We start from the raw sequence: 16,788 nt of genomic DNA, 5'->3' as shown, positions 1-16,788 counted from the left end.
GAACCAATCAAACACTCACACCCAGTCAACAGATCTGGGTTTGATCCATCACCATTCTTTAGCCCACTCTGCCACCCCAGTTCAGACATGGCCATATGCAAATCAGTCTGACCCTGTGCCTCATGGGAACAGTCCAGCCCGAACTGACAAGCCATATCTTCCCTGGACCGGAAACAAGCTTCCTAGGACCGGTTTCTGGCATTTCAGCCGTCTTCAGCCAGGCTTGCTTGAATCCAGTGGCAAAGTGAGCAAGGGACTCAACGTCTGAGCATACCCTGCCAACTTATGGCGAACAAAGAGGTACAAAAGGGGGTGGTGATGGACGGAGCATCAGAACCAATCAAACACTCACACCCAGTCAACAGATCTGGGTTTGATCCATCACCATTCTTTAGCCCACTCTGCCACCCCAGTTCAGACATGGCCATATGCAAATCAGTCTGACCCTGTGCCTCATGGGAACAGTCCAGCCCGAACTGACAAGCCATATCTTCCCTGGACCGGAAACAAGCTTCCTAGGACCGGTTTCTGGCATTTCAGCCGTCTTCAGCCAGGCTTGCTTGAATCCAGTGGCAAAGTGAGCAAGGGACTCAACGTCTGAGCATACCCTGCCAACTTATGGCGAACAAAGAGGTACAAAAGGGGGTGGTGATGGACGGAGCATCAGAACCAATCAAACACTCACACCCAGTCAACAGATCTGGGTTTGATCCATCACCATTCTTTAGCCCACTCTGCCACCCCAGTTCAGACATGGCCATATGCAAATCAGTCTGACCCTGTGCCTCATGGGAACAGTCCAGCCCGAACTGACAAGCCATATCTTCCCTGGACCGGAAACAAGCTTCCTAGGACCGGTTTCTGGCATTTCAGCCGTCTTCAGCCAGGCTTGCTTGAATCCAGTGGCAAAGTGAGCAAGGGACTCAACGTCTGAGCATACCCTGCCAACTTATGGCGAACAAAGAGGTACAAAAGGGGGTGGTGATGGACGGAGCATCAGAACCAATCAAACACTCACACCCAGTCAACAGATCTGGGTTTGATCCATCACCATTCTTTAGCCCACTCTGCCACCCCAGTTCAGACATGGCCATATGCAAATCAGTCTGACCCTGTGCCTCATGGGAACAGTCCAGCCCGAACTGACAAGCCATATCTTCCCTGGACCGGAAACAAGCTTCCTAGGACCGGTTTCTGGCATTTCAGCCGTCTTCAGCCAGGCTTGCTTGAATCCAGTGGCAAAGTGAGCAAGGGACTCAACGTCTGAGCATACCCTGCCAACTTATGGCGAACAAAGAGGTACAAAAGGGGGTGGTGATGGACGGAGCATCAGAACCAATCAAACACTCACACCCAGTCAACAGATCTGGGTTTGATCCATCACCATTCTTTAGCCCACTCTGCCACCCCAGTTCAGACATGGCCATATGCAAATCAGTCTGACCCTGTGCCTCATGGGAACAGTCCAGCCCGAACTGACAAGCCATATCTTCCCTGGACCGGAAACAAGCTTCCTAGGACCGGTTTCTGGCATTTCAGCCGTCTTCAGCCAGGCTTGCTTGAATCCAGTGGCAAAGTGAGCAAGGGACTCAACGTCTGAGCATACCCTGCCAACTTATGGCGAACAAAGAGGTACAAAAGGGGGTGGTGATGGACGGAGCATCAGAACCAATCAAACACTCACACCCAGTCAACAGATCTGGGTTTGATCCATCACCATTCTTTAGCCCACTCTGCCACCCCAGTTCAGACATGGCCATATGCAAATCAGTCTGACCCTGTGCCTCATGGGAACAGTCCAGCCCGAACTGACAAGCCATATCTTCCCTGGACCGGAAACAAGCTTCCTAGGACCGGTTTCTGGCATTTCAGCCGTCTTCAGCCAGGCTTGCTTGAATCCAGTGGCAAAGTGAGCAAGGGACTCAACGTCTGAGCATACCCTGCCAACTTATGGCGAACAAAGAGGTACAAAAGGGGGTGGTGATGGACGGAGCATCAGAACCAATCAAACACTCACACCCAGTCAAAAAAAAAAAAAAAAAAACGATGGATTTAGGCCCAGATCTCTGTACTGGGGTGAATGTATGACATTGTTCTGCATTCTGTCCATCAATTGTTATTTTTGCATTTGTCACCCCGAGTGGGAAGGGTATGCTCAGACGTGAGTCCCTTGCTCTCCATGCCACTGGAATCAGGCTATCCTGGCTGATGAGGGCTGAAAGCCCGAAACCGGTCCTAGGATGCTTGTTTCCAGTCCAGGGAGGACCTGGCTTGGCAGTTCGGGCTGGACTGTTCCCATGGGGCACAGGGTCAAGACTGATTTGCATATGGCTGGGTTCAAACTGGAATGGCATGGTGAGCAAAAAAACGATGGATTTAGGCCCAGATCTCTGTACTGGGGTGAATGTATGACATTGTTCTGCATTCTGTCCATCAATTGTTATTTTTGCATTTGTCACCCCGAGTGGGAAGGGTATGCTCAGACGTGAGTCCCTTGCTCTCCATGCCACTGGAATCAGGCTATCCTGGCTGATGAGGGCTGAAAGCCCGAAACCGGTCCTAGGATGCTTGTTTCCAGTCCAGGGAGGACCTGGCTTGGCAGTTCGGGCTGGACTGTTCCCATGGGGCACAGGGTCAAGACTGATTTGCATATGGCTGGGTTCAAACTGGAATGGCATGGTGAGCAAAAAAACGATGGATTTAGGCCCAGATCTCTGTACTGGGGTGAATGTATGACATTGTTCTGCATTCTGTCCATCAATTGTTATTTTTGCATTTGTCACCCCGAGTGGGAAGGGTATGCTCAGACGTGAGTCCCTTGCTCTCCATGCCACTGGAATCAGGCTATCCTGGCTGATGAGGGCTGAAAGCCCGAAACCGGTCCTAGGATGCTTGTTTCCAGTCCAGGGAGGACCTGGCTTGGCAGTTCGGGCTGGACTGTTCCCATGGGGCACAGGGTCAAGACTGATTTGCATATGGCTGGGTTCAAACTGGAATGGCATGGTGAGCAAAAAAACGATGGATTTAGGCCCAGATCTCTGTACTGGGGTGAATGTATGACATTGTTCTGCATTCTGTCCATCAATTGTTATTTTTGCATTTGTCACCCCGAGTGGGAAGGGTATGCTCAGACGTGAGTCCCTTGCTCTCCATGCCACTGGAATCAGGCTATCCTGGCTGATGAGGGCTGAAAGCCCGAAACCGGTCCTAGGATGCTTGTTTCCAGTCCAGGGAGGACCTGGCTTGGCAGTTCGGGCTGGACTGTTCCCATGGGGCACAGGGTCAAGACTGATTTGCATATGGCTGGGTTCAAACTGGAATGGCATGGTGAGCAAAAAAACGATGGATTTAGGCCCAGATCTCTGTACTGGGGTGAATGTATGACATTGTTCTGCATTCTGTCCATCAATTGTTATTTTTGCATTTGTCACCCCGAGTGGGAAGGGTATGCTCAGACGTGAGTCCCTTGCTCTCCATGCCACTGGAATCAGGCTATCCTGGCTGATGAGGGCTGAAAGCCCGAAACCGGTCCTAGGATGCTTGTTTCCAGTCCAGGGAGGACCTGGCTTGGCAGTTCGGGCTGGACTGTTCCCATGGGGCACAGGGTCAAGACTGATTTGCATATGGCTGGGTTCAAACTGGAATGGCATGGTGAGCAAAAAAACGATGGATTTAGGCCCAGATCTCTGTACTGGGGTGAATGTATGACATTGTTCTGCATTCTGTCCATCAATTGTTATTTTTGCATTTGTCACCCCGAGTGGGAAGGGTATGCTCAGACGTGAGTCCCTTGCTCTCCATGCCACTGGAATCAGGCTATCCTGGCTGATGAGGGCTGAAAGCCCGAAACCGGTCCTAGGATGCTTGTTTCCAGTCCAGGGAGGACCTGGCTTGGCAGTTCGGGCTGGACTGTTCCCATGGGGCACAGGGTCAAGACTGATTTGCATATGGCTGGGTTCAAACTGGAATGGCATGGTGAGCAAAAAAACGATGGATTTAGGCCCAGATCTCTGTACTGGGGTGAATGTATGACATTGTTCTGCATTCTGTCCATCAATTGTTATTTTTGCATTTGTCACCCCGAGTGGGAAGGGTATGCTCAGACGTGAGTCCCTTGCTCTCCATGCCACTGGAATCAGGCTATCCTGGCTGATGAGGGCTGAAAGCCCGAAACCGGTCCTAGGATGCTTGTTTCCAGTCCAGGGAGGACCTGGCTTGGCAGTTCGGGCTGGACTGTTCCCATGGGGCACAGGGTCAAGACTGATTTGCATATGGCTGGGTTCAAACTGGAATGGCATGGTGAGCAAAAAAACGATGGATTTAGGCCCAGATCTCTGTACTGGGGTGAATGTATGACATTGTTCTGCATTCTGTCCATCAATTGTTATTTTTGCATTTGTCACCCCGAGTGGGAAGGGTATGCTCAGACGTGAGTCCCTTGCTCTCCATGCCACTGGAATCAGGCTATCCTGGCTGATGAGGGCTGAAAGCCCGAAACCGGTCCTAGGATGCTTGTTTCCAGTCCAGGGAGGACCTGGCTTGGCAGTTCGGGCTGGACTGTTCCCATGGGGCACAGGGTCAAGACTGATTTGCATATGGCTGGGTTCAAACTGGAATGGCATGGTGAGCAAAAAAACGATGGATTTAGGCCCAGATCTCTGTACTGGGGTGAATGTATGACATTGTTCTGCATTCTGTCCATCAATTGTTATTTTTGCATTAGCCATTAGAAGCAGCTGGAGTTCTGGTGAGGGGCAGGAATGATCTATCTAGATCTACATTAAGTACTGAGTTGAAATCCCCCCTATAAGCCAGGGAATCCCACACTACCTCCCCAGTGAGGGCGTCTAAAAAGGAGGTCTATTCTACATTTGGAGCATAATTGGTACCTAGTAGCAACAATTGACCATTCAACTGCGCTCTCACAAATGCGTATCTGCCCTCCGTGTCCATCACCTCTTCTTCCCTTGTAAAAGGGACCCCAGCCCTCATACAGATTAAGGCACTACGTGCATGGACCAGGTAGGAAGTGCCATACACCTGGCCTCTCCATCTCCTGCACAAGCACTCCAGCTCGACTGTCGTCATGTGTGTCTCCTGTAGCAGCACAATGCCAGCAGACCTACACTGCAGGTAAGAGTATATAGAATATCTACGTGCCAGCGTGTGCATGCCACGCACGTTCAATGTGATTATATTTACTTGTGTCATGTCTTAACTGTACGCTGTTCGGTGCGGCCTAGAGCGAACAAGACGCGGAAAAGCTTGTGGTTAGCGGGTGTGCTCCGAGATAACAGTACTAAAAAGAACGTTCATAACTGTCCGGGGCGAACTCGAGTGACGTTCGTCCAAACTGGGGTGCCCAACTGTGGCAACAGCCATTCCAATGTGGTGTCTGGTGTGGGTGTGTACGGTATGCGGTTATGTGGGATTTGGGGATCCCTTGGTGTCATGACAGTGCTATTCTTGTTCCTGGCTAATTCGCAGTTGCAGATGTGTGTAAGGCTTGTGTGTAGCTGGCCGTGGCGTTGTATGGCTCCTGCGTGCATAAATGTACAAATTGCCCTTGTTGTACAGCCTACGTGGTGACTATTGTGTGTCTTTGTGGAGTGTAGCAGGTTAGCCGCTGCATGTATATTCACTTCACATCTCATTTGGAAGGGTTTGCATTCAGTCATATAATATCATCTGCTGTCTGTGGTGTGACATGTGGTGGGTGTGTTCTTTCAAGGTCGTCAAGCCTGGACGATGTCGAGCCACTGGTAGTTTTCGATCCAGAAGGGCTCAGGTCATTGTCCCCACACCGCACTGCAGTCCGGATTGTTACGGCCACTTGTATTGCGTCTTGCCTCTCCATTCTCCTCTGTTCAGGGTCAGGAGCCACGGAGACCGGGGTCGCACCTTTGGGGCCTCCCCGCCGGCCGCGACGGTGGCTTCTTCTGCCAGATTTTCCTGGGACATCCTCAGTGTGTGGCCTTGGCCCTGTCCACACCCCCAACTCCTCCAACCAGTCCCAGACTTTGGAGGGTGATTCAAAAAAGCGGAGAGCACCCTTCGCGACCAGTCTTGCGGGGAAGAGCAAGGAGTAGCTGATTTCTAGGTCTCGGAGTTGACGCTTCACCACGCTATCGGTGCTCCTGCGCCACTGCACTTGTGCTGTATAGTCTGGGAACACCATGACCTGATTACCTCAGACTTTGATGTCTGCAAGGTTGTGGGTTTCCTGTAATACCACATCCCTGTCTCTGTAGTTGAGGAGTTTGAATAGGAATGGACGCAGGCGGGCACCAGGGGGTTTATGGGCTGGTACTCGATGCGCCCTCTCGACCACGGACTGCGACGATAAATCGGCAGCCGGCAACAGCTCACTGAGCCAACACTCTATGTATTCTTCCAGGTTTCGTCATTCTTCTCCCTCCGGGAGGCCCACCACATGAACATTATTGCGACATGAGCATCCCTCCGCATCCTCATCTGTCTTCTAATGTATGCATACGGTCCAGCAGGTCTTGTAGGGCTGCAGTTATGGCTCTGTGTAACAGGTTTCAGTGCCGCTAGGGATTGATCATGCGAGTGAACCTTCTCCACCAGCTTGTGGTGGTCAGCACGTAGCAGTGTAAAGTCTGAGATGACTTTGTCGATCTTAGACTCTAGAGAGGACCTCGTCTTATCCAGTGCGGCTCCTATCTTTTCCACTGCCACCAGTACAGAGTGCAGTTTAGTGGAGATTGCTGCCTGTGGTGCTTCTCCAACATTGTCTCCCTCAATGCATGCGGGCTCCTGGCCACCAGGGCGCGCATTGGTCTGTTGTGTGTTTGTGCGTAAACAGCCCATAACTAACTGCTGCGCTGAAGGCATTAGCTGAAAATGTCTGCTGGTCGTCTGGATCCTGTGTTGCGCACCAGTGCCGCTGAGGCACCTGAAGGGGCCCTACCGTTGTCCAGCGACGGTGACTGTCTAGTGCAACTGTGCACGAGCACTGTGTGTGCATCACACGCCGCGGTCCCTCAGATTCAAGAGGATGTCTTCAGGAGGGCGGACAGCAATTTCTCAGCGCATTTTTCACCCCACGGCACTAGGGCATAGTTTGGACTCCACCTGGGGGCACAACTCACCACCCCAGAGCTCCCCCAGTAGAGGAGCTTTAAACCCCCAGCCTGCACACGGAGCACCGTCGGGCGCCGCCCTTACACATCACGGCTGAGGCCTGGGCCCGATCCGACCCCCGGATCGATTGAGGCTGCGTTGCAGACGAGGGCACGAGTTGCGGCATCCACTCTGCCCTTCTAGTGAGCCACCTTTCACTTATGGGTAGAGCACCCCACTGACTTGTCTAATTAGCCCCATAGTAGTAACGACACAGTCTAGTCCTCCTACTGGCCTTTATCCTCTTGCTGCTCTCCCGTGGCCTGGTTAGAGGGCCTCAGTTGCCAATCGGGCCTCGCTGCACCTCTTTGCGCTCTCCTGCAGGTGAGGCCAGCGGGGGTTATTGCATTCTTTGCCACCCCTGTACTTCACGTCGCTGCGGGGGGCGTACTTTCTCCGCCTTCGCTCCCAGCGAGGGGGGGGGGTGGGGGGCAGATCTACCAGTGCTCAGTGCCTCACCCGGTATGGCTCCGCATCGTGGCTCCACATCTCCAGCCAGGGCCCTCCGTCACAGCAGGCACCCAGGGCGCAAAGCACTAGTTTCTCCAGGCATACGAGCCCTCGGTAGTTCGGACAGTGGCTCACCAGTTCTTTTCAGCTACCAGCGCATAAAGGTTTGTGGGCCGTGCATTTCATCCGCACCGGCCCCCAGCCCGCTCCACGTTCCGCTCCGGGGCTGGCGCTGACCCTGGAGTCCTCGCTTGGGAGATAAAGGGGGGAGGGGTGGCGAGCCGACACGAGACCAGTTTATTGTGTGTGAAAAAGGCCGCTTTATTGAAACAGGTGCATATCACAATTTCATCCCTTGGCCACTGCCTTACAAAACTAAACACCTCACTATACAAGAATTTCCTGACCCCTTGTTCCTCCCCCCACCCCTACGATCCCCACATCAGTTCCCCCATCCCACAAAATAAAACATAACATTCCATAACCATAATATAACCCAATCCTACACAATCTAGAATTTCCAAATTCTAAACTCCCCTGACCGTAATCCCTACCTGCCTTTGTGCTACTGTAACTAACCAACCTCTAATTTAAACTTATCCTACCTGGTTACCCTTTCCCTTTTCCTGCTCACAAACTACCAAACATATAACAACAAACTCCAGCCAATCCCGGCCAACTGTCAACCACCCCGCCTGCACCTGTTCCAAGCGACAATACACCACTTTGCCCTTATGTACCTGTTCCAACAAATGCCGCCTGCAAAAAACTTCCCACGCCAAAAAGGCTAAACCGCCAACAAAAAACGCCCCCTAAACCCCTGAAACTAGGGAGGGCGGGAGGGGACAAAAAACCTCAGTATACAAGCGTTCCCAGCCACCAGGTCACCAAACCTAAAATGGTGGCTGGGTTAGCGCGAAACTACGTTATATCACCCATTTGGGCTATAAAATCAAAATTGGGCTACATTTGGGCTACTCCCCTCCTCCCCCCTCCCAATATGCCCGGGGGCAGACCTCGCCGCGCTCGGCTGCCCCCCAAGCTCCCATTGGGAGATAAAGGGGGGAAGGGCGAGCCGACACGAGAATGAGACACAAGAAAAGCACCAGATAACATTTATTTATTTATTTTTAACTTTTTTACAAAAATTCTCCCCCAGCGGCGCTGCGCACATAACGCTGTCCCCCGACAAAGATTTCCACCGCAGCCCCCACCGAAAAGGACACACTGGCGACGTGCGCCCCCTTTTCAAAACCACCCATTTCCCTTTGCTTTTCTGATCCGTTTTCGCCTTTCGAAGCCATATGTTAACCACCTCAGTACTGAAAGAAACCTCCCCCCAAGACAAACACCTCTACCCTTTGGACCCCAACAACTCTGAAACCCTAAATGCCCCGAAAAACATCCAGGACATGAGCGTAGAAAAAAGAATTGCTTCCCCTTCATCAAAACCCACCCCAGGCAACACCATATGCACCCCTTCCAACAGTTCCCACGACAAAGGTCTCCTCACTCGAGAGGCGCGCCCACACACCCGTGCCCAGCCCTCCAAAATTCGTGCCCCCAGTTCACCCGCGGAGGGGGCGTAGCCCCACAACAATTTCCCGACGAAAGAAATGCCCGCCAGCTTGCCCATGATCGTGACCTTCGTAAGCCCCTTCTCCACCAAGTCCAAGATAAACTGTATGACATCTTCCTGTCTAGGCACCCAGGAAGCCCTCCGCCTTGCTCCCGAACGTAAGATCTCTTCCCATGCCGCTCAATATGCTGACCTCGTGGACTGTGCTAATGATCCTAAAACCAGTTGCAACATCCGGTGTTGCCTACGTACCACAGCTGGTGCGGCATTCTGGTTGGGATCACGTCCGCGTCCTTGGCGAGCCCACGGAATCTCCCCCACTGTGAACGAGACAAAGCATCCTCAATGTCATTGTCCACACCTGGCACATGCACCGCGCGAAAAGCAATATCATGCTTCAAGCACCCCAGCACGAACACCCTCAACAACTTCAAAACCTGCTCATCTCTTGCGGACTGTCGATTGACCACATGCACCACCGCCATGTTGTCAATCCTGAAGCTGACCTTCTTGTGGGCCAACAGAGCCCCCCACAGCGTGACGGCCAAAACCAGGGGAACAAATTCCAAAAAGACAATACTCCTGCCCCCCTCCAACCAGTCCGCGGGCCAGGGTTCAGCACACCACCTCCCCTGCCAGTAAAGACCAAAACCAGTGCTCCCTGCTGCGTCTGAGAAAATCTGTATGTCCCACACCATGTCCGCCTCCCTCATCAGAGGTATCCCGTTGAACTGATGCAAGAAAAACTGCCACATTCAAGTCTTCCCTCACCCCGGCTGACAAACGTACATGATGGTGTGGGGGCCTCTGCCCCGCCAATGCCCGCCCCAGTCGCCTACAAAACGTCCTCCCTACTCTGACCACCTTGCAGGTAAAATTGAGATGGCCCAGCAGTACTTGAATGACCCTAACCGTCACTTTTTGTTTTGCCAAAACACTTGCCAGCAGCTCCAACATTTGCTGCTTTTTATCCGCAGGAAGGTGTGCCTCCATCAAGCCTGAATCCAACTCATTTCCCAAAAAAGCCAGGGCCGTGCTGGGTCCCATCGTTTTCTCTGGGGCCAGCGGCACACCCAGTTCCCTCATGATCTCATTGAAGCTGTCCAGAGCCTTCTGGCAGTCCGTGGAGTCTGAGGTGCCCACAAAAAAGAAGTCATCCAGGTAGTGCGTAACTCCTTGGTGACCCGTCCGTTCCGTAAACAACCATTGTAGGAACGTGCTGAAACATTCAAAAAGTGCGCAAGACATTGAGCAGCCCATCGGCAAAGCTTTGTCCACGTACCAGTGACCGCCAAATTGTATGTCCAACAGATCCCAGTCATCAGGGTGATCTGGAAGCAGCCAGAAAGCTGACTTTACGTCGCACTTTGCCATCTGTGCTGTTGCGCCCGTGGTCACCACCAGTGACATGGCAACGTCAACAGAAGAGTAAGATACAGTGGCCTCTCGTTCATCAATAAAATCATTGACCGATCCTCCTTCCGGCCAGGACAAGTGTTGTATGAGGCGAAACTGCCCCTGCTCTTTTTTAGGCACCACTCCAATGGGTGACACAATCAAATTAGGCAACGGCTATTCCTGAAAGGGGCCCGCCAGGCGGCCCTCCCGTACCTCCTTGTCAAGTTTATCTTGCACTACCTGAGAGTGCTCCCGTGCCGATTTCAAATTGTCCGCCCATCGCCGCCCCCGCGGTCGCACATACCCCGGTCTGAAACCCTCAAGAAATCCCAAACTTAACCGCTCCGCAGCCTCTCTCACTGGATACCCCTGCAAGTTCCCCACGTTAGCCGGAGTACGAGCCCTTTGGCCCAGGCCCCTTAGACCCCCGCCCCCTCCCGATTGCTGTTGCTGCTGCTGGCCCCCTGCCTTAAAAGCTCCCGACTGCCACTGCTGACCTCCCTGCGACTGACCCTGGGCCCCCCAACAGTTGACCAGTGCATGTCGTTTCCCACATCCAGAGCATCCGTGCCGGAAACGGCAGTACTCCCGTGTGCACAGTCCTTTATTGTAATCCCAGCAAGACCCTTTTTCCCCAGCCTGCTCCCCCCACCCCCCGCGGGTGGGGCCTTCTCGAAAGGGCCGGTAAACGAGCGGGAGCCCGCTGGCCGTGAAAATGGTTTTCCCAGACCTCGCTAGACCCATCGTATGCTGCCACAAATCCGCATCCAACTCGCCCCACTTCGCCTCCGGGTCCCGGGCCATGCGCGCCCGGAACTCCTCGTCATACTGGGCCCAGGCATATCCACCTCCTGTAATCTGCGCCTTTTGTATAACATCCATGTATTTAAACATGGCCACTGACCTCTCTGGGAATTTTTCACAATACACACTAGCATATATAAGGAAAGCCGCTGTCCAGTTTTCAATCTTAGCCAATTCAAATTCTTCTTCCTTGGAGCCCTCTTTCGCCCGCACTTCCCTGTGAAGTAGCTTAAGCATCTCCACGTATTCCCCTTTCCAAATCCGCTCTTTGGTACCCAACATCAAATGTGCGCCTAAAGGCTTTGTTACCCCCATATACGGCAACCGTTTGATCTTCACTTCTTTACTTTCCAATTTTGTCTCACCGTCCCTCGTCTGCTTCTCAACCGTCCCCTTCGTGTCCGTCACAAACACCACGTCCTTGCCTTTCCCTCCCTTACCTGATTCTTCTGTGCTAACCGCCACATCCACCACATACACACCCTTGCGCAACCTCCCCCCCCCAACCCCTCCTTCTCTGTCAGACCCCCCCCCCACCCCCACGGATACCATCACTGGGCGCCCGAGCAAAGAACTATTACCTGGCGCCAAGGACTCCGTCCGTCGCTCCACCCTGCGTCCTGGCCGAGGCACCGAGACGGTCTCCCACCTCGATGTCCGACCCGTGGGCCTCGCCTGGCGTTGTGACACCTGCAACACACTAGAGACAGCATTACTTGGCCCCCCCGCCCTGTCCTCCTCCACATCTCGCACCTCTCCTTCCTCCATACTATCTTCATCATAATAAAGCTCCTCCTGCCTCGCACCCCCAGCGCTCCCCGCTGGTGGAGCCGACTGAACCCTGCGTAATAAAAACAAATCCTCTCCGGCGCTGCTCCGTCGTCGTTGTCCCCCGGGGCGCTGCGACCCCGTGGGTGTTGGGGCCGGCGAGCCCGTCACGGGCCTACTTGTGCCAGCCACGCTGGGATCCCCCACCGGTACTGGGCACGCCGCCCAAGGCTCCACCCTCCCTTCTCCTTGGTGCCTCCGGGCCGCTCCCAGCCCTACCAAGTCTGGCACCCTGCGACGGTCAGGTTGTCGGTCCACCGCCTGAAACAGAAAGGAATGGTCTGGTGTGCTGGGCCCACCTCTCTTCTGGCTACCATCCCACCCCCGCTTACCTGCCCCGTACGTACTGGCTACCCACGCCCGCCCCACCGCACTCAGATCCACCCTCTCCTCCTTGCCGTCCCCTTCCTCCCCTTCGCTCCACTCCCACAACCCCGCCCCCTCTCCTCCCCGAAAGCTCGGCCCGGCCCCCTCTTCCTCTGCCGCCCTCACCCAAGTCCTCTGCACCCCTGCCGGCCCGCCGCTCACCGCGATGCTTGACCCCGTAACCCCTTCTGTCCCCGCGCCCCCAACGCTTCCGTCCCCTGCCCCAGGCGCCCCAGACACCCCTTCCGCCCAGGACTCAAATATGTCAAGGCCTTCCCAGTTGCGCTTGCTCCCGTCGGACTCAATCAGCAAAGGGGAGTCCCCCCCCCACCGCCACACCCCCTCCCTGCCCAGCTGTATGGCCCCAACCCCTTTGCACTGCGACACCTTCCCCATGTACCCCCCAGGCCTGTACCCCAACAAGCTTCCCCCCTTGCACAGTCCCCCCCAAAGCGGCCTGCTCAGCCCCAACCACACTGCCCTCTACTTGTACTTCACTACCCATACCTTGCAGCCCCTCCTTTGCCCCCCGCTGACTTGGTTGTCTGAGCCCTCCACTGGGGCCCGCTCTTCTGACATACGAGCGGCCCCTCTCATTGTGGCTCCGCGGGGGTGACACGCGCGACGCGCTCCCGCTCCTTCGCCCAGCCCCCGAGGCCTTTGAAGGCCTACTCACGGCCCCCGCGCACTCCTGCCGCTCTCCGGCCTTCGGGGCAGTGCTCCTCTGCACCGCGCTGCCCCGCGATGATGCTGCCGGCATAACTGCAGGGGCTGCTTTACCCACCTCACCACGGCCCTCCCCAGACACCACGACCTCTGCCTCTAATTCCGGGGCCGCTCCCCTGACAGATGAGCGCCCCCCCAACGATTGCACACGAGCACCCTTCCCCTCCCATGTCGGGGCCGCTCCCTTAGCAGATGAGCGGCCCCCCAGAGATTGTGCGCACGGCGGGGGGCGCCCGACACGCTCCCCCGCCGAGAAGCTCTTCCCCGCCCCAGGTCCCCACATAAACCCACACCACCCGCGACAACGCCCGCCGCCTCCAAACCCCCAGGGGCCGCGCTCCTAACATACGCGCGGCCCCCGACACTCACCTGCTTTCTGCTCACTCTCCGGGGGGGCGAACAAGCCGTGCCGGTGGCCGCCACCCCGGCCGACGCGCGCCTCACCGGGCGCGCGGCCACCGCTGCCTCCGGGACAAGCAGGTCCATTCTCCCCGCCTGACTAAGAATCCTGAGGGCTTCCAACACTCGATAATCACCGCTCACCATATCCACCTCATTCGCTGCTTTGCCTACCAACCACACTAACTATCCCTGACAAAAAACCTCACTATACAAGCGCTCCCAGCCACCAGGTCACCAAACCTAAAATGGTGGCTGAGTTAGCGCAAAACTACATTATATCACCCATTTGGGCTATAAAATCAAAATTGGGCTACATTTGGGCTATTCCCAAATGTGCCCAAATTCTCCAAAATGGCCGCTCCGGCCACTCCCCCTCTCCCCCCTCCCAATCTGCCCGGGGGGCAGACCTCGCCGCGCTCGGCTGCCCCCCAAGCTCCCATGCTGCAGCCACAGTTATTTCTTCTCGCGATCCGGCTTCTCCGCACGTGCCTTCTGTAGAGGCCTCAGGCATCCGCCCCGCCGGCAATCTGCATGCTTGAGTGTTATAAGCCGGAATTGGCTTCTCTGTGTACTTACCAACCTGCTGCCGCATCGCGGGGGTTTCGATGGTGCGGGGTTACAGGGTTTTTCAACAGAATAATGAAGGATAGCAGTTTGAGCTCTAGAAGCTCACGTCTTCCATATTGGCCGGCTAGCCACACCTCTGTGAGGTCCTGCACTCTTAATAAGGAGCGAATAGTGGTGAGGTCCTGCACTCTTAATAAGGAGCTAATAGTGGTGAGGTCCTGCACTCTTAGGAAGGAGCTAATAGTGGTGAGGTCCTGCACTCTTAGGAAGGAGCTAATAGTGGTGAGGTCCTGTATCTTCATAAGGAGCTAATAGTGGTGAGGTCCTGCACTCTTCATAAGGAGCTAATAGTGGTGAGGTCCCTGCACTCTTAATAAGGAGCTAATAGTGGTGAGGTCCTGCACTCTTCATAAGGAGCTAATAGTGGTGAGGTCCTGCACTCTCAATAAGGAGCTAATAGTGGTGAGGTCCTGCACTCTCAATAAGGAGCTAATAGTGGTGAGGTCCTGCACTCTTAATAAGGAGCTAATAATGGTGAGGTCCTGCACTCTTAGGAAGGAGTCCACTCACAAACACACCAGTGACAACCAGCACTGCACACAGCACTAACAGTGGTAGAGGTATTGCATTCTTAATAAGGACATAATTCACAAACTGAACAGATACAACCAGAATTTCACACAGATATAGTAATAAAGGGAAGGCAGTGTGAACAAGAAATCCACTCACAAATTCCACAGTAATAACTAGAGCTGCACAAAGAGATATCTGTATCAGAGAGAAAACTCTTTCAAAAGTGTGACAATACACACACACACACACACACCTATCACGTTTCCCACTATCAACACTGTGTCTCCTCCAAGTGCTAGTCCAACTTTAACCAGTAATGTGGTGTACTATGCCTCATGAGCTGAAGTGTAGGAGGATTTTCCCAATGTTACCAATTTATACCCTACACCTCTCTGTGAAGTGGTGACATCTGTGTGTTGGTGATTTCATCTACTGCTGCCTAATTATGCACAAAGTGGTGCTGCTCTTGGTCCCTGTATCTATGCTTTGCGGCTGCAACCTGTCAACATGCCGCCTGCCCACTCTTCCTGTAATGCCCGTCTATAGTGTCTTGCCACATGGCAGGGTGTGGCCTACCAACAGCTTGCTACGTTTTGTTTTTGTACATTTAATGCTTGTGCACTGCTATTAATGTTGTGTATTTTGTGATAGCGTTCCCCAGCGTGACGCCAACACTTTAGTGCTACCACCACGAACCATAGACATATTATTCACCATCTGTATTTGTCCCGTTTGGTGGTATTCGCACCTAATACTATGAGCTGGGCTGTAAATCTAACGGCCTTTCCATTGGACTGACCTGGGGTCTTTTTAGCATCCTTTCCCCAGGAATTAAAGTAAAAGCTTCTTACTGCAGTCAGCCTCTCCACTGTCACCACATTTTAAAGCTGACACCAGATTTCCAATAAATTGAGCAGATTAACTGTTTCTGGAGCAACACCAGCCTTTTGGAATACTCTTCTCTCTCATGAGATTTACAAGAAACGGTTATAATTTTTTTAAATATATATATTTGCATTCTGAATGAATACTTGTTTTGTGTTTTGTATTGATTGTTTAAAATGCATCATACAAGAAGCATTTTCAATGCAATAGGTCTCACATTTGCGAGCGTTTAAGCTATTGGAATTGTAAATGACAAACTTGTATTTATGTGTTTTTAAAAGAAACACATATATAAAAGGCATTGTTAATTTTTTATGCCAAGAGCTCAAACTCTTGCAGATGCGAGAGCACTTTGCTGTTGGCCACGCCCCCTTTTTTAGACGCTGCTCACATTTTCAGGTTACAGTTAGCAGCTTCTAAACAAAGGGGCGCGGCCAACATTAAAGTGGAAGCGCATATGGTGCTTTCACCCAAAATGATAAAAAAAAAAAAAAAATCAAAAGCTTTTGTAGCGCGGCCGCTAAAGTGAAAGCGGCTGCACTAATGATTAATAACCACGTCCGCTAAAGTGAAAGCGGCTGCGCTGGTAATCAAATAAATAAATAAGCGCGGCCCCTAAATTGAAAGCGGACCGGCGTATTATTAAATAATTAAAAAGGTGCGGCCGCTATAGTTATAGCGGACCGCGGTGTAATTTGAATTAAAGTATTACTATTAAACCAAAAGTGGGTGGGTGCCTCGATGTCATGGGGTAGAGCATTAAAGAAAATAGTGCTCACCAACTTATAAAGCAAATCATGCAACAACACCAGTAAAAGGTCCAGTAGTTAGGAGAGGTAAGAGATACAGACAAGGCTGTACCAAGGAGGGACTAACAAGTCTAATAACGACTCTGAAGCCAGCATTCACGAAGGACAATGACACAAGCCAATTAAAAATATGGGCAGAGAGTGGGGGGGGCTTCAAAGCCATACTCCACTACTGCATGCCTCGCAGCAGCGCATGCGCTGCCCGGGCTCGACCTAAAAAGGAGTGGGGCTGGCCTAAGGGCAGGATTTAAGCTC

At 53.1% G+C, this 16,788-nt stretch overlaps 1 protein-coding gene across 5 annotated transcripts in view; it reads left to right on the top strand.

Moving 5' to 3' along the window:
* Nucleotides 1–16,788, top strand: part of LOC146856308 (NXPE family member 1-like) — a 355,569-nt gene that overhangs the window by 308,362 nt on the left and 30,419 nt on the right. The window lies entirely within an intron of this gene.

The sequence above is a fragment of the Triturus cristatus genome, chromosome 4_1 (genome assembly GCF_964204655.1).
Source record: "Triturus cristatus chromosome 4_1, aTriCri1.1, whole genome shotgun sequence".
Taxonomy (NCBI): Eukaryota; Metazoa; Chordata; class Amphibia; order Caudata; family Salamandridae; genus Triturus; species Triturus cristatus.
Note: the sequence above shows the minus strand (reverse complement) of the source record. Positions and strands in the feature narration are given on the sequence as shown.